This window comes from Bufo bufo, chromosome 8, assembly GCF_905171765.1.
Source record: "Bufo bufo chromosome 8, aBufBuf1.1, whole genome shotgun sequence".
Lineage (NCBI taxonomy): Eukaryota > Metazoa > Chordata > Amphibia > Anura > Bufonidae > Bufo > Bufo bufo.
In genome coordinates this window covers 117,949,240-117,973,881 of record NC_053396.1, presented here as the reverse complement: position 1 = coordinate 117,973,881, position 24,642 = coordinate 117,949,240, and the positions used below count along the sequence as shown (strand labels likewise).

The window sequence follows — 24,642 nt, the reverse complement described above, 5'->3', positions numbered from 1 at the left end:
CAGCACTGTTTGTTTTGACATCACTGATTATTTTGCCCTTCCTTTGATCCGTCAGAACAATAACCCACAAAAAACTGATTATGTCTGTTGAGCTTCACTCGGTCAGCATTTGGTCAGTAATCTATCAGTATTGTTAAAGCCATAAAAACAGGAGTGGATCCAAAACAGAGATGACATGTGAATGGAATATTTACATGTCTTCTGTGTTTTATACCCACTACTGCTTTTGGCTACCAAATCATAAACCAATTCTGATGGGACAATACAGGCCTTACAGCTGCTACATAGACAAGATCCATTTTGAGTCTCATTGTTCCTTCCTTCTGACAGATCAGAAGAAGGGTCAAATAAATGATGTCAACCAGGCCAAAAAGGCAAAATAGTAGCCCATTTATGGAGTGGGAAGGGTGGGAACAGCATTAGAAGTCCACAGACTGGCCCAGTGACATAGTGGTGAGGTGGGAGCAGCATGATGAGACTACAGAGTGGCCCAGTGACATAGTGTTGAGGTAGCACAAGCATGAGGAGACAACAGAGCAGTGATGTTTCAGCAGCATGAGGAGACCACAGAGTGGTGAGTTGGCAGCAGCATGAGGAGACCACAGAGTGGTGATGTGGCAGCAGCATGAGGAGACCACAAAGTGGCACAATGATAGAGTGTGGAGGTGGCAGAAGCAGCATGAGGAAGTCACAGACTGGCAATATGACATAGTGTGGAGGTGGCAGCAGCATGAGGAGACCACAGAGTGGCATAATCATATAGTGGGGAGGTGGCAGCAACATGGGGAGGCCACAGAGTGGCCCAGAGACACAGTTGTGAGTTGGCAGCAGCATGAGAAGGCCACAGAGTGGCAAGGAGACATAGTGTGGAGGTGGCAGCAGCAACAGCAGCATTAGTAGGCAACAGAGTGGTCCAGAGAAACAGTTGTGAGTTGGCGGCAGCATAAGGAGGCCACAGATTGGCAAGGTGACATAGTGTGGTGGAGGTGGCAGCAGCAGCATGAGGAGACCACAGAGTGGCAAGGTGACATAGTGTGGAGGTTGCAGGAGCAGCATGAGGAAATCAGTCTCTTTTGACATGGTTTGGGTGAGGGAGCATGGATGATCTAACCTGATGCATCAGGCATTGGTGGGTGGAAATCCTTGCTGATCCATGCCTGATTCATCTTGACAAAGGTTAGTCTCTCCACATTTTTGGTTGACAGGCGAGTTCTCTTTCGGGTAACTATGGCCCCCGCCACACTAAGCACCCGCTCTGATGCCACACTACTGGCCGGGCAGGACAGCTTTTCCATGGCAATCTCTGCCAGTTGCGGCCACAAATCCAGTTTGGCTGCCCAGTAGTCCAGTGGATCTTTAATGTGGGTAGGTAGGGTGCTGTCCAAGTATGTCACCACCTGCTGGTTCAGGTTCTGCTGGTAAGTAGTTTCTTCACTAGGCGGGTGAAGAAAGCTGCTCATCAGCGACTCTAGACTCAAGCTGCTGCTGATAGAGTTGGTATTGCTCCTAGCCCCCCACCCTGCCACAGCAGCCATGGCAGTGGAACTAGAGCACAGAGGGCCTCCCAGTCAGACCTGTGAGAGGATGGACGATGGCGCAGATAGGCAGCGGCCAACTGACTACATAGGATGTCTCTATAGTAATTAATTTTGTCATCCCTCTCAGCGGGTATAAAAAAGACCCCCATTTTGGACTCGTAGTGAGGGTCCAAGAAGTTGGAGAGCCAGAAGTCATCCCTCTGCCGAATGGTGACAATTTGTCTGTCACCACCCAAGCAAGTGAGCAGGCCATATGCGCAAGTGACTCAGAGAGATTCCCTGCCTCCATCTCCACTGCATACTGCCACGGTGTGCCTGGGCCTTCTGCCTAATCTTCCTCATCTCCATCTTGCTCCTCCGGCTGCTCCTGCTCCTCCTCTCCTGTTACCTGTGTAGAAAAACCACCCATTTCGCTACACATTGCTTTTGATCCAATGTCCTTCTCCTCCAGTTCAGCCTCCATAAGGTTCATGTGTCCATGAGATGTAGGCACCATGTGTCCCAATGTAGGGGGAGGGGAGGAACACCAGAATGACAACAGAAAGAAAATGATCAGGAACTAGGCCTCAAGGCTAGGGAAAGGGAAACGGTAACCGCCTAGAAAACCCTAAACCTAGCCCTGAATCCTGTCAGTATGAATAGACCCTGAAGGTGGGAATAGTCATACACTGTAAACCTAAGCTCTAGTAACCCTGAATATCCCTAGGAGTAGTGATAGGGTCTGAGACTACTGGTTCCATCCCAGATGAACGAACCAGCGTCTCCCTGAGGCCTAGTAAACAACATGCAAATGGGTACAACAAAATACAAAGAGAAGTACACTTATCTACAATAGAAAATGGATGAGTAGGAACTCAGAAGAGAACCACACACCAGTTCTTCCAACTCCAGGCAGATAATATCAACTGCATGGTATGAAGTGTGAGTCCAGACTAAATAGAGGAGCAGTAATGACCAAAAGCTACACCTGAGACAAGAGGTGTGGTCATAACCAACAACAACACTGCAACAAGTGAAAACCGATAGACTGTCAGATAATCTCATGTGCAGTCAGTCTCTCAGATATTCTAACCTCTCTCACGGGAGGGAAAGTGACACCATGTCTCTGTCCCCTGACCAGCCAGATTTACCAGCATCTGTTCCAGGATATGAAGCAGTGGAATGACGTTGTTCAACCTGTAATCCTGGAGACTGACAAATAACGTGGCATCCTTAAAGGGCCTGAGCAAACGGCAGGTGTCACGCATGAGCTGCCACTGGCTGACATCAAATTTACTCCTGTCCACTTAGAGTCTTTATGATCCAAGTGGACAGGGAGTACTCCTGTCCACTTGGATCATAAAGAAATCATTTATGGCCTTTCTATGTTCGTATAGTCGGTCCAACATATTTAGGGGGGAATTCAACGGGTGGAAACGTTGCATATCAGCATATGTTGGGGGATGCCGTTCTGCCGCTGCAGTTTAAGGAAGTTATGTTTGGCGGTGTAGGAGTGGCTGAGGTGCATGAAAAGTTTCTTGGCCATTTTTAGAATCTCTTGCAGATGGGTGAAAGACTTCAGGAACCGCTTGACAACCAGATTAAACACGTGCGCCATGCAGGGTGCATGGATCAGCCCTCCTTGACACAACACCCACACCATGTTCTTCCCATTGTCAGTCACCATGGTTCCGATATTGAGTTGTCGCGGAGAAAGCAGTTCCTCCCCTGTGTGACTCAGTTCGCCCAGGCAAACAAGGTGTAGAACAGTGTGACACTGCCGTGCCCTGCACATGTGGTATGCTGTAGGAGCACTGTGAATTGTCCCTGCAGTGGAGGCTGAGGACATGGTGGTGGATGAGGAGGCAGAGGCGGACATTTTCGCAGGAGTAACGGCGTGAGAATGTGGAAGCGGAGTTATCTGGTCAAGTTGCTGGTGTGGCTGGGCAGGAACCACATTCACCCAGTGTGCCATTAAGGACATGTATTGTCACTGACCGTAGTTATAGCTCCACACGTTAGCACTGCCGTGCACTTTGGCAGACACTGACAGGCTCAAGGACTGGCCCACCTTCTGTTCTACATATTTATGCAAGGCTGGTACTGTCTTTTTCGCAAAGAAATGGCGGCTTTGGACTCTCCTCTCCACCTAGGCTCGGCACAATCCATCATTTCTCTGAAAGGTGCAGAGTTAACCATTTGGAAAGGGAGGGACTGCAGTACCAGCAACTTGGCCAGAAGTACGTTCAGCTTCTGTGCCATAGGATGATCACACGCGTATTGCTGTCTCTTGGCAATTGCTTCGGTGATCGACTGCTGACAAAATGAGTGACGAGGAGTAGGAGGAAAAGGTGTAGAAGCATTAGGACCGATAGATGATGGGAAGGACAGACAGCTCCATTGAGCTGAGTTGGTGAAGCCTTTACTGCCTGAAATCGGGTGCATGCCACTGGGGGATGCAGCAGTTGCTGCAGCAGGCTGGACCACCACATCGGAGCCATGGTTCTCCCAGGCCACTTTATGGTGACGCCGCATATGTTGACGCAAAGCCGGGGTGCAAACATTGTCACCATGGCCACTCTTCACCTTATGCCCACAGATTCGGCAAATGGCTATGTTCAACTCCTCCGGCAGGTTAAAAAAAAACTGCCACACCGCCGAGTAGATGATTTTACCCCCAACATGCCACACTGACCAACTGCTATGGCCGTTGCCTCCGTAAACCCCTACACTATTACTTTCTTGGCAGGTAGGCTCCTGCGAAGAAAGTGGTCTACCCCGGGCACATTTGGATCCTGACCTCACATTGCTGCCACCCTGTTGACTCCCAGCTACGCTACCGACTTGCTGGCTCCGCCTCTGCCTGACACGCAAGCTGCTACTCTCTTCTCCCAATGATGATGAAGCCCCTTCGTCACCCAGCTTCCAATTGCGATCTTCTACATCATCATCGAGTACTGACTGCACGTCCTTGAAGTCCTCCTTAACGGTCTCTGAGCCAGGAGTCTAACCGCTCGCAACATCAGCTCCCACAACAGTTTCCTCATCACTACTTGAGGCTTTACAATATATAACTGCACCGCTTAATGGCAAATAAGCCTTTTTTTCCACTAATACACCCCAAAAAATGCTTTAGAAGATATAGCTGCACCGCTGAACAGCAAATAAGCCCTTTTTTCCCTCTAATACACCCCAAAAAAGGCTTTTGAGCATATAACTGCACAGCTGAACGGCTAATAAGACTTTTTTTTCCCACTAATACACCCCAAAAAGCTGTAATTTTGTCACTTCACTGCACAATGGCTAACAAACCATTTTTTTCCCACTAATACACCACAAAAAAGGCTTTCGAACATATAACTGCATAGCTGAACTGAAAATAAGCCCTTTTTTCCACTAATATACCCCAAAAAAGGCTTCAGAACATATAACTGCACCGCTGAATGGCTTATAATACTTTTTTCCACTAATACACCCCAAAAAAGGCTGTAATTTTGTTACTTCACCGCACAACGGCAAATAAGCCCTTCTTTTTTTACACTAATACACCACAAAAAAGGCTTTAAAACATATAACTGCACCGCTAAACGGCAAATTAGCCCTTTTTTACACTAATACACCCCAAAAAAAGGCTTTAATTTTGTCACTTCACCGCACAACAGCAAATAAGCCCTTTTTTCCACTAATACATCACAAAATAGGCTTTAAAACGTATAAATGCACCGCTAAACAGCAAATTTGCCTTTTTTTCCCACTAATACACCCCAAAAAAAGGCTTTAATTTTGTCAGTTCACCGCACAACGTCAAATAAGCCATTTTTTCCACTAGTACACCACAAAAAATGCTTTACAATATATAACTGCACCGCTGAACGGCAAATTAGCCCTTTTTTCCCACTAATATACCACAAAAAAGGCTTCAGGACATATAACTGCAAGGCTGAACACCTAATAATACTTTTTTTCCCCCACTAATACACCACAAAAAAGGCTGTAATTTTATCACTTCACCGAACAACAGCAATTAAGCCCTTTCCCCCCCCCCCCACTAATACACCACAAAAAAGGGTTTAAAAAATTTAACTGCACCACTGAATAGCAAATAAGCCCTTTTTTTCCACTAATACACCCCAAAAAAGGCTATAATTTTGTCACTTCACTGCACAACCCCAAATAAGCCCTTTTATCCACTAACACAGCACAAAAAAGGCTTTACAACATATAACTGCACTGCTGAACAGCAAATAAGCCATTTTCTTTTCCCATTAATACAACCCAATAAAGGCTTCAGAACATATAACTGCTCTGCTGAATGGCAAATAAGCCTTTTTCCACTAATAAAACACAAAAAAGGCAGTAATTTTGTCACTTCACCGCACAGCGGCAAATAAGCCATTTTCCCCCCACTAATACAGCACAAAAAATCTTTAAAACATTTAACTGCACTGCTGAACGGCAAATAAGATCTTTTTTTTTCATTAATACACCCAAAAAAATTATTTAGAACATATAACTCCACAGCACAACAGCTAATAAGATGTACAAATATTTCCTAGTAACACATCCTGTTAATGGCTGTATCACATAGCACTTGCACCCCAATAATAGGTATCATCTATTGCAAACCTAAAAGCAGCAGTATAATGACAATTTAGATCCCTAGGCAGCAAGGTGTAATAGGATTGCTCCTATTACCCAGGATGTACACTCCCCTATTGGACCCTGTTCTCCTTTTATAGTGTGGAATAATTTCTCTCTATCCTTTCCCTACACTTCTAATGATCTTTCCCTGAACTTCTATTCAGGCCCAAAGAATTTTTAAGTCTTTTCTACCACTTTCCCTAGCAACTGTCACGTCTTTCCTTGCACTAAGCACACTGGAAAATGGCAGAATCCAAGATGGCTGAGGCTATTTATAGGGCTGTGACATCACAGGGCTGGCTGCTTATTGGCTGCATGCATGGCATTGTGGGTGATCCCTCGGTCCCAGAGTTCTCTGCTCCTTGTCCTAACACGTGCAGCAGCCATTCGGATCGAATTCCACTTGATCAACTTCGATTCTCTCATCTCTAATTAAAACCACATTTATATAGTTTTTCTTCTGTTTTATTACTTAAAGAAATAAAAAACATATAAAACATAAATTGTATTTTTATTTTTTTCATTTTATCACCATATTCTGACCTCCATCATTTTTTTTATTTATTTTTTTGTCTACAGAGCTGTGTGAGGGCTCATTTTGGGGTGTGTATGACGAATCGTTCATAATTTTTTTTCTGCTATGCCATTCGCTGTATGGGATAAACATTTTAATATTTTAATAGTGCTGGGTTTTTTGAGATATGATGTTTATGCACACATTTCTTGGTTTTTAAAAGGCAAGTTCTCATGTTCAATAAACCTTCCCCAGCCAATGGCTGAAGGTCCCTAGGCATTTAAGTCACTTTCAGTCTCTTGTGTTAAGTCCCTCCATTCTCTTGTGTTATTACTTCGATATTCAGCCTGTGTTTAAGTCAGTGATTCGGCTATTTACCCATCCTACCTTTGTATTCTTTACCTCACATTTCAGCTTTTACTTCAACTCCATATTTAAGTTATTTTAGTCTGTCTGCACTGTCTGTGCTACAGTCTTGGTTCCTCCGTTGTTCCTGCATCCTCGACAACCCCAGTTGCTTGCTGTCCTAGTGTCTTCAGTTTACTGTTGCCAAATAACTGCAGTTCCAGTATTAGAGAGAGACAGTCCAGACTGCTTCTGTGATTGTGGTGTGGTTCCCCTGCTTCTCAGGCATCCAGTTTTCCTACAATCATGTTTTGCCAATAACCACTTGATTAAATTACTGTTAAGCCTATACCTTCATTTTGTGTATTTTTGGTATGCTTTCAATGCCTAGAGTCTCTCATGCTTACACCAGTGTCCTTGATCCCAGTGAGTCAGCTGCCAACTATACGAGGACTATCCTAGGAGGTATCAATCTGGTTACTAACCCACAACAAAATCCAGATCCCTGTACATGGTTAAAGAGTGAATACCAGAAAAGCCCCAAAACACCACTCTTAGGGTTAGCGCTATGCCAAATTGGTTAGTCAACACAGTTGATTCACACTCACTGATCTGTAACAGGAATTAGATTAAATAAAACCTCCACTTTTCATGCAAAGAAGAATTACCTGTCAAAGGGGCTTGCTCTCGCCAATATTACTCAATATCCTAATAAAAAATTTGGCAACACAAATTAGAGCATGTGAATGGAACAGGGGCTTTTTTTGGGACATATGAGGATAAGAAATCTCTCTATGTGGATGACATGTTTTTTTCTTTGGGGAACATGACATTGATGCTACCTAGACAAAACAAGCCATTCTAATGAAAGGTATATGGGAGTATATTTATAATAAAGTAATAGTAAGTATTTTCATTTTCTTAATTTGCAGAGAACCCCTTTAATGGATAAGGATGAGTTATTAGCAAATTTCTTAAAATCTGATTTGGATGCAATTTGGCAAAATTAGTCAATTTGATTCAGGTCTAAATAAATTCCACCAAAATCAAAAGTGCTCCAATTGTCCTGAAAAGTTGTGGATGACATTCTGGAGTCTCATAGGACTGTATACAATTCAATTCAACTGACAGAGACATATACTATATGACTATGGGTAAATGCATGGCTGCTGGTGGTAACAAACAGCTTAATTAAAACAAGTTGCACTGGAGGATTTTTTATGTAAAAAAAAAAAAAAAGGCTGAAAAGCACTCACTTTGGGGCAGCAGATTCCTGCCATTTTATATACACAAAAACATTGCCTGGGTTCATGTGGTCCTCCTAATTTCCTTTTCCTGTCTTCTAAGAGGAAAATGGATGTAAGCATTTTGAGAAATTCACCCAAAATTTTGATTCGAACAGAATTTTAATTTTTTTTTGTTGAATTTCATTGATATAGAATTGATCAGTTTATCACTTAATAGGGTTATATGTATGTATAAGCTATTACACTATAGTTGACAGTACAGTTGAAGATATTTTCACTGAAATGTCACCATTTTGGGATAATATTTATAAAAGATTTTATTCAGCCAATAGATGTATGTTTTCTGCAAAATGTATTATGAAAGTTTCATATCTGTTTTATTAGCACAAAGGAACTAGAAGTGGGTGGTTTCTCGTTTTTATACATTACTAGGGATTTTCACTAGTGTTGATCGCGAATATTCAAATCGCAAATTTTTATCATGAATATTGGCACTTCGAGAATTCACGAAAATCTAGAATATTGTGCTATTTATTTGTAATCGCAAATATTCTATATATTTTTTTTTCATCAGTACTATTGCTTCTTGCTTGTAGGCCAATGAGAAGGCTGCAATATCTTTGTCTGAGCTTAGCAACATCCCTAGCAACCAATAGGAAAGTTGCCTACCCCTTACTATATAAGAAACCCCCCAGCAGCCATTCTCTGCTGTTTTTTGCAGTTATGAGAGAGAGAGAGCAGGTCCATTTCTGTGCTCTGCTATGTCACATTACATTAGCTGGTTAGTTAGTTAGCTTATATATAATACAGATACTGTAGTTAGTGGGAGATAGTCAGTGTAGGTAAGATAGTGATATAGTGTAGCTAATAGGTTCCAGTGCAGGGTGTTAGGTAATGTGATAGGAATTACTGTTTCTCTGCTGTCCATACATACATGCTACAGACATAATGCTGTGATGTCAGAACAATACTTAGTGCACCAATCAGTAATATCTACTCAGACCTGATGTTGCATGTACTGCGCAAAAAAAATGTGCATCATTGGTGAAGATTTGCGCAATCACGAAAAATAATGACTGGAGATCTAGAATTCGTAAATTTATTGAGAATATTATGTGAAAAATTCGCCAAATATCGACAAAATGAATATTTCTTATGCAGCTCATCACTAATTTTTACCATTTCATATAAAATGATTCTCTGACAAGAAAAGTGGAATAGGGATGCAGGAAACATTTCACACAAATTTTAGTCAGCTAGTTATCCCTTTAGTGACCAGCCTGTTTTGGACCTTACTGATCAAATATTTTTTTGTTTTGTTTTGTTTTTTTAATTTTAATTTTTTCATTGTTGTCTTCCAAGAGCTATAACTTTTTTTTTCCATCTATGTAGCAGTATGAGGGCATTTTGGAGTACACATAACTTACTGATTAAGTTTTATTAACTCTTTCTGTAAGGAAGATGGGAAAAAACTGCAACATTGCCAAATATTTTTTAAGTTAGAAATTAATTATGTGACGTTCATTTTTCAGCATAAATAACATGATAACTTTATTCTTTGGGTCAGAATGATTATAGCAATACACCAAATACATACTTTTTTTTACATTTTACTACCTTTTCTCAATAAAAACCACTCCCACTCCCTCTGTAACTACTTATATGTGGCAGGCGCCATTGCCCATAGCATGTGGCTAGAGTGTGGCTGCAGTAATTGGATGTGAGTCTGCACATTTTTTATAAGGTACACTATATGCAATGTTGATAAACTTTTTTTTTGCAATTTATATTCTTAAAAATGTTTTTATGCACAAATTGAAAACCATACAAAATCTACACATATTTGGTAACACTGTAATCATACTAAAAATCATAAAATTTTATTTATGTCACACAACAAACAGAATAATGCATATTTTAAATGGCAAAAAGCAATGGTAGAATTGTATTTTTTTTTTTTTTACTTCCCCCCCACCAAGAAAGAGTTAATAAAAGCTAATAAGTTATACTGTATGTACCCTGAAAGGGTGGCATTTAAAACTGTTGACCATCTTGCAAAAAAAGCAAGCTCTAATACAACTACAGTTGCAAGAAAAAGTATGTGAACCCTTTGGACTGATATGGATTTCAGCACAAATTGGTCATAAAATGTGATCCGATCTTCATCTAAGTCACAACAATAGACAATCACAGTCTGCTTAAACTAATAACACACAAATAATTAAATGTTACCATGTTTTTTATTGAACACACCATGTAAACATTCACAGTGCAGGTGGAAAAAGTATGTGAACCCTTGGCTATAATAACTGGTTGAACCTCCTTTGGCAGCAATAACTTCAACCAAACGTTTCCTGTAGTTGCAGATCAGACGTGCACAAAGGTCAGGAGAAATTCTTGACCATTCCTCTTTACAGAACTGCTTCAGTTCAGCAATATTCTTGGGATGTCTGGTGTGAATTGCTTTCTTGTGTTCATGCCACAGCATCTCAATCGGGTTGAGGTCAGGACTCTGACTGGGCCACTCCAGAAGGCGTATTTTCTTCTGTTTAAGCCATTCTATTGTTGATTTACTTCTATGCTTTGGGTCGTTGTCCTGTTGCAACACCCATCTTCTGTTGAGCTTCAGCTGGTGGAAAGATGGCCTTAAGTTCTCCTGCAAAATGTCTTGATAAACTTGGGAATTCATTTTTCCGTCGATGATAGCAATCCGTCCAGGCCCTGACGCAGCAAAGCAGCCCCAAACCATGATGCCCCCACACCATACTTCACAGTTGGGATGAGGTTTTGATGTTGGTGTGCTGTGCCTCTTTTTCTCCACACATAGTGTTGTGTGTTTCTTCCAAACAACTCAACTTTGGTTTCATCTGTCCACAGAATATTTTGCCAGTAGTGCTGTGGAACATCCAGGTGCTCTTGTACAAACTTTAAACGTGCAGCAATGTTTTTTTTGGACAGCAGTGGCTTCCTCTGTGGTATCCTCCCATGAAATCCATTCTTGTTTAGTGTTTTACATATCGTAGATTCGCTAACAGGGATGTCAGCATATGACTTTTGTAAGTTTTTAGCTGACACTCTAGGATTCTTCTACACCTTATTGAGCAGTCTGCGTTGTGCTCTTGCAGTCATCTTTACAGGATGGCCACTCCTCGGGAGAGTAGCAGCAGTGCGGAACTTTCTCCATTTATAGACAATTTCACTTACCGTAGACTGATGAACAGCAAGGCTTTTGGAGATACTTTTATAATCCTTTCTAGCTTTATGCAAGGCAACAATTCTTAATCGTAGGCCTTCTGAGAGCTCTTTTGTGTAAGGCATCATTCACATCAGGCAATGCTTCTTGTGAAAAGCAAACCCAGAACTGTTGTGTGTTTTTTATAGGGCAGGGCAGCTGTAACCAACACCTCCAATCTCATCTCATTAATTGGACTCCAGTTGTCTGACACCTCACTCCAATTAGCTCTTGGAGATGTCATTAGTCTAGGGGTTCACATACTTTTTCCACCTGCACTGTGAATGTTTACATGGTGTGTTCAATAAAAACATGGTAACATTTAATTATGTGTGTGTTATTAGTTTAAGCAGGCTGTGATTGTCTATTGTTGTGACTTAGATAAAGATCAGATCACATTTTATGACCAAATTGTGCAGAAATCCATATCATTCCAAAGGGTTCACATACTTTTTCTTGCAACTGTATGTTGATGAAAAAGAAATGTTGCTTGGTCATTAAATACAAAGTCCAATAGGTCGGCACTGCTGGTTAGGTAGTTTGTGGTGCTCGCGTCGTTTGATTGGCATCCCATAAAGCAAGAACAGAAAGGACCGTCACTCACTGAAGTCGTCTGTCTCTGGCAGACGACTTTCTGTTCTTGCTTGGTCATTAAAGTCCAAGATGCCAGGTCATTAGGAAGTTAAAGTGGCTATCCCAAGGAAACTACTTATCATCTATAGACCCCAGCAATCTTAACCCCTTAAGGACATGGCCATATTTCACCTTAAAGGGAACCTGTCATGTGGATATTTGATTATAATCAAACTAATTATATACAATCATTTACTACTAAAAAGTACCTTAGATGTATTCACTTACTGGTGTGACAGATGGTTACCTCATAATATACACACAAAGATGCCACATGCTAATGAGCTGATTTGAGTCCAGCGTGATGTCATTGAGTCCTGCGTATATATTAAATTCAGAGCTATAGCCACTCCCCTGCCCACCTGCTTCTGATTCATATGGAAAAAAACTGTCATTCAGCATCAGGTAGGCGGGGAGAGTCTGAAGCTCATGAATATTCAGGACTCATCATTATCAGCTGGAGCTTTTCAATACAAGATGTTGGCAGATTGACTGGGTCAATTAAAGAAAGTGACCCAGCATTTTGCTAAGAGAATCAGTCACTTATTTATGTTGCCCTTATTTAGGACACCATAAAACTGGTGACAGGTTCCCTTTAAGGACCAGGCCATTTTTTGCAAATCTGACCAGTGTCACTTTATGTGTGAATAACCTTAAAACACTTTTACTTATCCAGGCTTTTCTGAGATTGTTTTTCCATCACATATTGTACTTCATGACACTGGTAAAATTGATTTAAAAAAAATAATTTTTATTTATAAAAAAGTACCAAATTTACCCAAAATGTGTAATATATTAGCAAATTTCAAAATTTCAATTTCTCTACCTTTATAATAGATAGTAATACATCCAATATGTCTACTTCATGTTTGGATCATTGGGGATGTTACAAGGCTTAGAAGTTTAGAAGCAAAGCTTGACATTTTTCAGAAAATTTCGAAAACCCACATTTTCTGGACCAGTTCAGGTCTGAAGTCACTTTGTGAGGCTTACATAATAGAAACCACCCAAAAATTACCCAATTTTACAAACTACACTCCTCAAGGTATTTAAAACTGATTTTACAAACTTTGTTAACCCTTTAGGTGTTCCACAAGTATTAATGGAAAACAGAGATGAAATGTCAGAATTTCACATTTTTGGCAGATTTTCCATTTTAATAATTTTTTTCCAGTTACAAAGCAAGGGTTAACAGCAAAACAAAACTCAATATTTATGGCCCTGATTCTGTAGTTTACAGAAACCCCCCATATGTGGTCGTAAACTGCTGTACGGGCACATGGCAGGGCGCAGAAGGAAAGGAATGCCATACGGTTTTTGGAAGGCAAATTTTGCTGGACAGGTTTTTTGACACCATGTCCCATTTGAAGCCCCCCTGATGCACCCCTAGAGTAGAAACTCCAAAAAAGTGACCCCATTTTGGAAACTACGGGATAGAGTGGCAGTTTTGTTGGAAATGACATGGAGCTGTGATAGCGCCACCCCCCCGTCATTGTACCCCTCAAATGCCACGTTCATACATGATCACGGCATCTGAGTGTAATTTTACACTGTTTTTAACAATAAAAAAACAATTACATCAATCTTACCGCCTTGCGTGAAGTTCTCATCTAAAATTCCATGTGGCGCATGATTACGTAATCACGCCGGCCGGCGTGATGATGTAATCTTGGCCGCACAGGATTTCGGCCGAGATCTTTAAGCAAGGCGGTAAGATTGATGTAATTGTTTTTTTATTGTTAAAAACAGTGTGAAATTACACTCAGATGCCGTGGTCATGTATGAGCCTGGTGTGGTTGCAAGCAAATGGAGGTGGTAAGTTTGAATATTTTGTTTTTTTAGACAATTTCAGGTTAAATCGATTCGCTGACACGAAGCACCAGGAAATTCAGCTTCTAGGCAAATCAAATGTATCCTGAAATTTGGATCAAATTCCACTGCATGGGATTCGATTCGCTCATCTCTAATGGGCACCACTGAGTCATCAAGAATCCAACGACACTTTTTGGTCTACCACTCCATTCACCTCTGTTGGACTGACGTAGGGCTGTCGATGTCAGTCCCATAGATGTGAATTGAGCGCTGCACCAACATTGGCACCACTAAAACATCAGGAATCCAACTGTTGGGACTCAGCAATCTCAAGACCAGAGAGTCACTGAGTTCCTTCTTTAAATGGAATGTTAGTGCACTTTTCAGTCTATTACTTCATTCACTTCTGTGGGACTAATTGAGGGCTACAGTATCTATGTAATTTCCATAGATGTGAGTGAAGAGGTGGCCCATCATGTGCACAACTTCTTCATTCAGTGGAGTCAGATACCCTCCGTTCTCAGAATTGCTGGGGGTTCCTACATTCAGAACTCCAGCAAGCAAATCTTTATCATCTATCCTGTGTATAAGAATACTTTTTATGAAATAACCCTTTTAACCTGTTCCCGACCACTGTCAGAAATGTATGGCAGAAGTCGGGTTTGTAAGCTGGGGCCCATAGCAGGAACCTTAGCAGCCGGGTTTCTGCTGTTTTAAGCTGCAGACACCTAGGGCTAATGTCATCAACATTTAAACCTCAGATGTGATGGTCAATTCTGACCATGGCATCTAAGGGGGCTAAGGGCCCATGTGGAGATCGTGGAAGCCATTCATTCTTTTTAATAGCCTGAATAACTGTGAAGCTCAGGTGGCTCCATAGGAATATATTGATTTTACCATACTGTATTGTATTAAATCACAGTAGTGTATGGGAAAAGTGATTTAAAGATTGCATATTAACATGTCAAATAAATCCAACCAAAGAGCTTACAGTATACTCAAACATTTACCCCTAGCTATATATTCTTACCTTTACCGCAAAATAAATAGACCTCAGACCAAATACTATAATACATTTAGATGTTAGACCTCAAAATAAATGAAAACCATATAACAGACCTCAAGTACAGACACAATAACAGCCCTCAAAATAAATTCAGATATCCGACCAGACCCTTCAATTACTTACCATTCCTTGTAGTTTGCAGTCTTCTCCCTGTTGGTCTGTTGCACATAACATCCTGATGCTAGCTAGATTCATTACATTGTGCACCAAAAGCCAGGCATTGAAGAAGACTCGATTCTGGGGAAGTAAAAAGATTTAAGTCTGGGATATCTTTTCTTTATTTGGGTGTATCCTGGATATCCTAGGAAAATAGGCACATAAGACTTCTGGAAAAACATAGAAAAAAATTGCATGGATTTGAGAGAATTCTGTCAAACAAGCTCTGGTCCCTGGTCAATCTCATGGATTCTCACTAACTTTTTAATTCAGTCCATATTATAAAGTTAGCCATATTAATTTAATGTACTGAAACCCTTTCAACCTCTATCCTCATTGATAGCTGACAGAATTGACGCTATTTGTATTAGCAAAAAAATCCAGCTATTTTATTCAAGAAATGTTACTGCTTGCGGATAGCCGACTGTTATTTTAAAGTGATTGTCATTGTTTTTATGATAAGTTTATATACGCAGCCAGTAATAGCTAATGTTTAAAAAACGTTCAGTCCATAAAGAATAATATGCTTGTAAAAGGTGAAGAGCTGCTTAGGCCGGGGGGAATATTTGTCAATTTTTATTTCTCTGTAATTTTATAACTGCACCTTAATGGATCACATGGGACATCTTTACATCCATTGGTTAGTCTCAAAGTTACAAGCACGCTAAACAACACAATAATGATGCTAGATTAAAGTTAGGTCATTCAGTCACCGTTACTTATAATGACAGTTTGAATTTTTTACAGGCTATAATTGCTTTTCTAGGTTCATAATCAAAATTTAATTAAAGCCTGAAGGCCTAGCTGGAAAACAAATACCAGGGAATATCCCAATAAGCTGCATCTTGATGCACATAAGGTGAGAAGAAGAATGTGCTAAGTGACCTCTAAGGATTCTGCTGCAAGATCTGCCTGTGCCTGTGCCACACAGTAAGATATTTCATGCTATAAAAAATGAAATACTAAACTGAATAATGTAGAACTAAAGTTAGAAGTTAATCAAAAGTCATACTATCAAAAGAAAAAAAAAAGTCAGCAATAGTCTAAATTGTGAGGAAAGAAACATTTGAGGTGTTTTACCAACATAAGACTTATTTCGGGGTCCATTTGCTGCTCAGTGTATGCTCTCGATACATCAAAAGCAGCTTTTGTCCTACTTAGGAGGATAGCAGCTCATATAGGACAATTAAATTGCCTTCTCAGAGCCATTCTACCCACTGTGGAGGGACTTGAACAGCCTTCCCAAAAGGCAACTGTGCATGCATTGTTAATCCACACTCCTGAGTAGATTAGAATGAACTGCAGAAGAGGAACATATGAACATGTGAAGCCAATGGAATAGGTCTTTGTTAGTGGTCATACCCATCGGAAACAAAGATAGTCAAGCAATTAAAATGTACAGTATTATACATACAGTGTGTATATATACACTCACCTAAAGAATTATTAGGAACACCTTACTAATACGCTGTTGGACCCCCTTTTGCCTTCAGAACTGCATTAATTCTACATGGCATTGATTCAACAAGGTGCTGATAGCATTCTTTAGAAATGTTGGCCCATATTGATAGCATAGCATCTTGCAGTTGATGTAGATTTGAGGGATGCACATCCAGGGCCCATTCTCCTCTGACCTCTAGCATCCACAAGGCATTTTTGCCCACAGGACTGCCGCATACTGGATGTTTTTCCCTTTTCACACCATTTTTTGTAAACCCTAGAAATGTTTGTGCGTGAAAATCCCAGTAACTGAGCAGATTGTGAAATACTCAGAGAGGCCCGTCTGGCACCAACAACCATGCCACGCTCAAAATTGCTTAAATCACCTTTCTTTCCCATTCTGACATTCAGTTTGGAGTTCAGGAGATTGTCTTGACCAGGAGTCGGACCACACCCCTAAATGCATTGAAGCAACTGCCATGTGATTGGTTGACTAGATAATTGCATTAATGATAAATAGAACAAGTGTTCCTAATAATTCTTTAGATGAGTGTGTATATATATATATATAAATCTACACTGCTCAAAAAAATAAAGGGAACACAAAAATAACATATCCTAGATCTGAATTAATTAAATATTCTTCTGAAATACTTTGTTCTTTACATAGTTGAATGTTCTGACAACAAAATCACACAAAAATTAAAAAATGGAAATCAAATTTTTTAACCCGTGGAGGTCTGGATTTGCAGTCACACTCAAAATTAAAGTGGAATTTAATTAAGTAGTGTGTGTGGCCTCCACGTGCCTGTATGACCTCCCTACAACGCCTGTGCATGCTCCTGATGAGGTGGCGGACGGTCTCCTGAGGGATCTCCTCCCAGACCTGGACTAAAGCATCTGCCAACTCCTGGACAGTCTCTGGTGCAACGTGACGTTGGTGGATAGAGCGAGACATGATGTCCCAGATGTGCTCAATTGGATTCAGGTCTGGGGAACGGGCGGGCCAGTCCATAGCATCAATGCCTTCATCTTGCAGGAACTGCTGACACACTCCAACCACATGAGGTCTAGCATTGTCTTGCATTAGGAGGAACCCAGGGCCAACCGTACCAGCATATGGTCTCACAAAGGGTCTGAAGATCTCATCTCGGTACCTAATGGCAGTCAGGCTACCTCTGGCGAGCACATGGAGGGCTGTGCGGCCCTCCAAAGAAATGCCACCCCACACCATTACTGACCCAATGCCAAACCGGTCATGCTGGAGGATGTTGCAGGCAGCAGAACTTTCTCCACGGCGTCTCCAGACTCTGTCACGTCTGTCACATGTTCTCAGTGTGAACCTGCTTTCATCTGTGAAGAGCACAGGGCGCCAGTGGCGAATTTGCCAATTTTGGTGTTCTCTGGCAAATGCCAAAAGTCCTGCACGGTGTTGGGCTGTAAGCACAACCCCCACCTGTGGACGTCGGGCCCTCATATCACCCTCATTGAGTCTGTTTCTGACCGTTTGAGCAGACACATGCACATTTGTGGCCTGCTGGAGGTCATTTTGCAGGGCTCTGGCAGTGCTCCTCCTGTTCCTCCTTGCACAAAGGCGGAGGTAGCGGTCCTGCTGCTGGGTTGTTGCCCTCCTACGGCCTCCTCCACGTCTCCTGATGTACTGGCCTGTCTCCTGGTAGCGCCTCCATGCTCTGGACACTACGCTGACAGACACAGCAAACCTTCTTGCCACAGCTCGCATTGATGTGCCATCCTGGATAAGCTGCACTACCTGAGCCACTTGTGTGGGTTGTAGACTACGTCTCATGCTACCACTAGAGTAAAAGCACCGCCAGCATTCAAAAGTGACCAAAACATCCGCCAGGAAGCATAGGAACTGAGAAGTGGTCTGTGGTCACCACCTGCAGAACCACTCCTTTATTGGGGGTGTCTTGCTAATTGCCTATAATTTCCACCTGTTGTCTATCCCATTTGCACAACAGCATGTGAAATTGATTGTCACTCAGTGTTGCTTCCTAAGTGGACAGTTTGATTTCACAGACGTGTGATTGACTTGGAGTTACATTGTGTTGTTTAAGTGTTCCCTTTATTTTTTTGAGCAGTGTACATTTTAGCTACAAAGAATCTTTGTGTTAGATAAACCCCTTTAAACTTCTTGAGGTGCTCCTGCCAGATACTATAATTTGTTATATTTAAATAGGAAAACATGGCCATAACAAATATGGGACAAGCCCTTTAATAATCTATTCTTAAAATCCTAATTCAAACCTCTTGCCAATCACCATTGACTATATCTATTGGCGGTTGTCATGTATCTCTGCACAGTAGTTTTAAAATATTGGTGCACAGACCGCAGCTACACACTAATCATGCAGCTGCCTAAGCAGGGAGCTCAGTGTCAGTGACAGCCAGGCTCCATGTAGAGATGACAGTGGTGGTTTTCCACCATCCCTGCCTTCCTTGTTGAACTATACACAGAGCTCAATGAGCTCTGTGTATAGAGATTATGAAGCGGCAATGCTACTTCCTGTTGCATTCCCAGTAGTCACGTGAGCTCTGGGGGATGGGAGCATGTGTGAGCTGCTGAGCCTTAGCAGACCACGATCAGCTCTGCAGTGTGGTTACACAATCCTCTACAACCTCTCTGACCCCCAGTTACAGAAGAAATTAATAAAAAAATATATAATATTAAATATCCCCCAAATCCACCACACACCACACTGCAACTTCTAGCCCCGCCCCCAGCAACCAAAATCCCATACATCCCATATCTCAAAATGACTGTTTTAGAAAGGGGGCAACATTTAAAAAAAAATGTAGTTGCTTGTTGTGTTACTAAGAGAAATATATTTTTTTTTATGTGCCAAACATTTTTTTTTTCCTGCTTATAAAAACAAAGAAAATACTTAAATAAAAATAAAGCCTCATTTATCAGTGAAAAATGGTGCAAAACATATTTACATAACTGAACGAGAAAAAAATTATAGCTTTCAAAGACTTATGCATTGTAAAAAAGGGGAAATCTGCATTGTCAGGAAGGGGAGTAAATGACCTAGTATTGAAATTGTTAATAAAACACTAAATAATTGAAGTAACGTTACAAACATTGGAAATCACAAACATATTAGCCTGCCTATATTAGTCAGTTTATGCCTGACGTTGGCAGAAACTGCACAGGTTGAAAAGTTCCATCTAACATTTCTCCAAATTAGCACAAAAATTTGAGCCATTTGTCTTCTCACTCCTAAAAGGAAATTGAAACAATCAGACAACTTTGAAAGCACCTTTTAATGAATAAGATGCAATTCCCATCAGATACAATCTCCAACATCAATGGTTGAAAATATGCCATTGAGTACTATAATCAGTGAATATTTCCACCTGTACTATTTTATTATATACTGTACGTAAATTAGTCAAGAAGACAAAAAATTCTTTGGAAATGTGTCACATGTCTAAGCTAATTATAAAAAGGTGTGAGCTCTAATAATCCAAGATTTGCAAAATTATGCATGCAGATTAGTGCACCTAAATATTAAGGGGGACATTTATCATGTTTGGTTGTTTTGTGTCAGTTATAAGTCTGTATTTCCTTTGTGTGCCTATGCCAAATTTATGAAAAGGGTCTCCTTAATAATATATTTCGAGAGGGTGCGATGTGATTTACACCTGTACGTGTAAGAGTACATCATGGTGGTTTGCATGGTGTAAGTTGCGACTTTTGGTGCAATTTATGCAAAAGTCACACATAGTAAATTTGCCACTAGTTACCACCAATACGCATTTTTACTGACGTAAACAAAGGGGGTTTAAGTTAGATAGCTGGTGTTAATCAATGACCATATGTACCCAAAATGGTGCACTAAAACTGTAACTTGTCCTGCAGAAAATATGCCCTCATACAGGTACATTGATGAAAAAACAAAAAACTATTGGAATGTAATTTGATAAATGTCCAAGTAAATAGACTATACTTATACAAGCTGAACTGCAAACCTAGCTAGTGGAGATGAATTTAATACATAAGACAGGCAGAAGCTTTGTATAAGTAGAGTTATAATGTCTGATTTTCTACGCATATTGAACTATGCCATAATTTCCCGATTTATTATTCTCAGTTGTAAAATGCAAGCGATTTATATTAGTTAGAGGCATAGCACGAGTGAATCTGTCATAGTTAAAACCGAAATTATATCCTTTAATTATGCCCTGTGAATAATGTTTTTAAGATGAAAAATCAATTTTGCATAAAACATGTGTCGCATATTATAATGTGTATTTTTCATAATATCTCAGCGTAAGTCTTGATTTTATTCTGTCCTTATGGAAAGATTATTATTTTTGCATAAGCAGATTTTCATTCTTGCATTTTCTTGCACAAGTGCAATTATTATGTTATATTACATACCTTACAAGCTTTTTGATCCCCCTTCCCCATTAGTGATTGTTACGGCATACAAGGCAATGCTCCAAACTCCGAACGGAACCTCACGAATAGCTGCTAGCAGACGAATAGGAAACGCACCCAAGCGGCTTACACTCCTAGCAATCAGTCTCTAACAGCATACAGTGAATCCCCCCAAGAACGAGACGAGGCTCCGTGTTGAGGGTCAAGCAGTGGTCACCCAGAGCTGTGTCTTTATTGTTCTTATATAACATTGGTACACATTAGTACCACCCACAGGGTTTTGTAAAAACAACCAATAAACACGTACACTACAGTAAAACAATCCCACACAAAATCCTCCCCTCTGCCTGTGATACAATTACCTTACACAATGGGTTGATGTAATTATCACAGGCAGGAGAATACACAATGTCTTCTGTCCTGGAGACAGCCGAGGAGTAATTCAATTATCCCTCAGGACAAAGGGAAATCGCCAATACACACGTGGAGACAATAGGACAGACATCACTATTCAAATATACAATGTCCCAACCATTACAGTAACATAGGCATTTAACATATTCCCAGATAGCTTGGATCTGAGCGCTTAATCTATCCAAACAGCGCTCTGATGCCACAAACACAGTCAAATCGCCATGGGGTTTAAGTTTAGCATGGGCCGATGAGAGGGCCCATAATCCTGGGGCAAGAGGCTGGCAACCAGGCTTCTCCAGCACCCAGTGATTATGTTCAGCAGAACCATTTGAGATGATCTCCCTGAACATTTAATCCAGATATGTTGAACTGTATTCCTAAAATTCCTAAACAGTTTAATACATCTGCCATTGACAACCATTAAAAAGGTAACATATACAGTGCAGCATACCTTTTTTGCATAAAGCGTGGTGGAATACATTTTTCAATACAGTTGCAATGTCAGCATATTAGTGTGTACAGACTAAATATATGAACTGAACATCCAACTTCCCTGCTACTTGCATATAAAAGTACAAACATATTAAATAAATTAGTCATACAGTAAAAAAAAAAGTGATTGAAAGCATCCTATAATAAAGATTTGTAAAAATGGATTTTAAAATCATAGGTATTTAAAATAATGATAATGATCCACTTTGTTGGATTCGATTCGCCGAACTCTAATGATAATCACAAAAATAATGTAAATAGTTTCAATAACTTACTATTAGTGTTGATCGAGCACCAAAGTGCTCGTGTGCTCTGGCCGAACACATCGGTATGCTCGTGTGCTCTACAGAGCACTGAGAACAATGGTAGTCAATGGGAGAACCCCAGGAACCCCCTACTCGGAAGAGAAGAGGGTGTCTGGTTCGCAAAAAGAGGTTAGAAATTGATGGAAACCCCATCAAAATGGTTTGGAAACAGCATTAAGAGGATAGCTAGATGCGTCTTGGACTCCTATTATCTATGAGATACAATAGATAACCACACAAAGGCTGTATGCCAAAAGCCAGGTATGTGCAAGCCATCAATCTATCCATGAGACAGATAACAGGCTTAGTCAGCATACCTTAAAATGGCAACCTTGTGCACTATGAGACATTCCAAACCAGCTCTCAGCTGACTGAGAGCCAGTAAGCCTCAAAGTTGCTTTACATCTGTTGGATGGCTTGGGTGGACCTGCACACCTAGATCAATATCAAAAGGGTGACAAAAAGTTTTCTGATTGTCCTAACATAATATTCAATAACCTTTCTATACAGTTTTGTCATGTAAAAACTCATTTGCATAAACATGGGCATATGGGAAAGACATGCAAATGAGCAGAATCTGCCTTGTTTTTCAGCTGAAAAACCATTTGCATAGAAAATTTGTGATCTACACTACTCATGAACAGTGCCATCTATTGGTTTCTTAGTCTTATGACAAGACTATTAGTCTTGTCATAAGACTATGAAACCAATAGTTGGCACTGTTTATGACTCATGAACAGCGCCATCTATTGGTTTCATAGTCTTATGACCCTTATGATATTGATCTAGGTGTGCAGGTCCACCCAAGCCATCCAACAGATGTGAAGTAACTTTGAGGCTCACTGGCTCTGTCAGATGAGAGCTGGTTTGGAATGTCTCATAGTGCACAAGGCTGCCATTGTAAGGTATGCTGACTCAGCCTGTCATCTGTATCATGGATAGATTGATGGCTTGCATATACCTGGCTTTTGGTATATAGCCTTTGTGGGGTTGTCTATTGTATGTCGTAGAAAATAGGACTCCAAGACACATCCAGCCATCCTCTTAATGCTGGTCCCAAGCCATTTTGATGGGGTTTCCATCAATTTCTAACCTTTTTTTGTGAACCAGACACACTCTTTTCTTCAGAGCAGGGGGTGCCTGGTTTGATGCTCGGGTCTCCCATTGACTTTCATTGTATTAACAGCAAATCGGCTGAGCATGCTCGCTCAACACTACTTATTATACATTCTGAGAGTCTTCAGAACCTTTGACTTTTTTCATATTGTGTTATGTCGCAGCCTTCTGCTAAAATAAAATAAAAAAAAAAATTTTCCCCATCATTCTGCACTCAATACCCCATAATGAGGAAGTGAAAACTGAATTTTAGAATTGTTTAGCAAATTTATAAAAGAGGAAAAACGAATGGATATAAATGTTCAGGCCCTTTGCTATCACATTTGAGATTTAGCCACTCCCCCAATTCTCTTGATCACCTTTGGGATGTTTCAACACATTGGTTGGATTCTACCTATGGTAAATTAAGTTGACTGGACATGATTTGGAAAGACATATCCCTGTCTATATAAGGTCTAACAGTTGACAAGGAGTAAAGAACTGTGTGTAGATCTCAGGGACAAGATTGTATAGAGGCATAGATTTTCAGAAGGCTGAAAAATAGCTCTACTTCTCTGAATGTTCTCAAGAACAAAGTGAAATCCATAATTCTTAAATGGAAGAACTTTGAAACAACCAGAACTCTTCCTATAGCTGGATGCCCCACCAAATTTAAGTAAGTAAATGTGGGAGGAGTGTCTTGGTAAAAGAGGTGACTAAGAACCCAGTGGTCCAAAAATCCTGTGTGCAAATGGGACAACCTTCCAGAAGATCAACTATTACTGGATGGTTAATTCTTAATGAAAACCTGATCCAGAGTGCTCTGGACCTCAGACTCGGCAAAATGTTCACCTACCATCTAGACAATGACCCTATGCACACAACCAAAGCAAAACAGGAGTGGCTTAAGGACAAATCTAGGAATGTCCTTGAGTGGCTCAGCCAGTGCCTTGACTTGAACCATATACAACATTTCAGAAGAGACCTAAAAAAATGGCATAAGAATCAGTATTAGTTCAATGGTCAGACTGCAGGTCACATGATCCTGCTACGCCAATACAGGGTTTGATGTATTTATTTACGGCTGATATATGAAAGCCTCATTGTACTCTCATCCATGGACTGTATCTAATATTTTATCCCAGCCACATTTAACTGATTGCTTCAATACATTTATTATTCCTAGATTTGTAGATGACAAAATTTCTTGTACAGAAATTTTCTAGACTAAATAAATCGTCTCCGTTTTGTCCAATCTCTTCCTTCTAAAATCCGCTGGAATTTTTAGCATGTAGAAAATATTAGTTGTTATAATATTAGGCTTC

General features: G+C 40.6%; 1 protein-coding gene across 1 annotated transcript in view; it reads left to right on the top strand.

The window, feature by feature from the left end:
- TENM1 (teneurin transmembrane protein 1) overlaps positions 1-24,642 on the top strand; it is an 840,365-nt gene that overhangs the window by 82,561 nt on the left and 733,162 nt on the right. The gene's annotated exons all lie outside the window — the stretch shown is intronic.